Genomic DNA, 732 nt, shown 5'->3' with positions numbered 1-732 from the left:
TTCTGGTCCCCATCTTGGCTCCACATGGAGGGTGGGAGTGACCTTGGGGACAGAGGTTCAGTGTTGACTCAGCCCTCCGTTCTCCAGAGACCTGAGCCCACCTCTCTTCCCATTGGAGTTCTGCAGCCCCCATGGCAGGCAGGCCGCCAGAAGGCTAGGCAGGGTCTGGGAAGGCTCAGCTCCGGCAGGTGGAGGTGCCCGAAGGAAGCCAAGAAGACGGAAGCTGAGAACCAGATTATTTTTTCTATATCTTACATTGTCCTCCATCGCCCCTCACCCACTTTCCCGTTATTCTTTCCCCTGGGAGGGAGTTATATAGGTTGATCCTTGTGATCGATTCCCCCTTTCTCCCCAACCCTCTCCTAATCCTTCTGGTATCTCTACTCTCCTTGTTGGCCGTGAGGGGTTTATCTATCCTGGATTCCTGTCTTGTGGGCTTATCTGTAGCAGTGTGCATGCTTTGGTCTAATGTGATTTGTAGGGTCGAATTGAGGTCATGATAGTGGGGTGAAGGAAGCTCCAAAGAACTAGAGGAAAGTTGTGTTTCATTGGTGCTATACTGCACCCTGACTGGCTCATCTCGTCCCTACAACCCCTCTGTGAGGGGATGTCCAATTGTCTACAGATGGGCATTGGGTCTCCACTCCATGCCCACTGCCCCCATTCACCTTAGGTATGGTTTTATTTTAACGTTTTAAGAAAAGGAAAACTCCATCAGTGAGAAACGGTTAG

Source organism: Echinops telfairi, unplaced genomic scaffold, assembly GCF_000313985.2.
Source record: "Echinops telfairi isolate 266 unplaced genomic scaffold, ASM31398v2 ScPeMD7_5805;HRSCAF=6673, whole genome shotgun sequence".
In the NCBI taxonomy this organism is placed as follows: domain Eukaryota; kingdom Metazoa; phylum Chordata; class Mammalia; order Afrosoricida; family Tenrecidae; genus Echinops; species Echinops telfairi.
Note: the sequence above shows the minus strand (reverse complement) of the source record.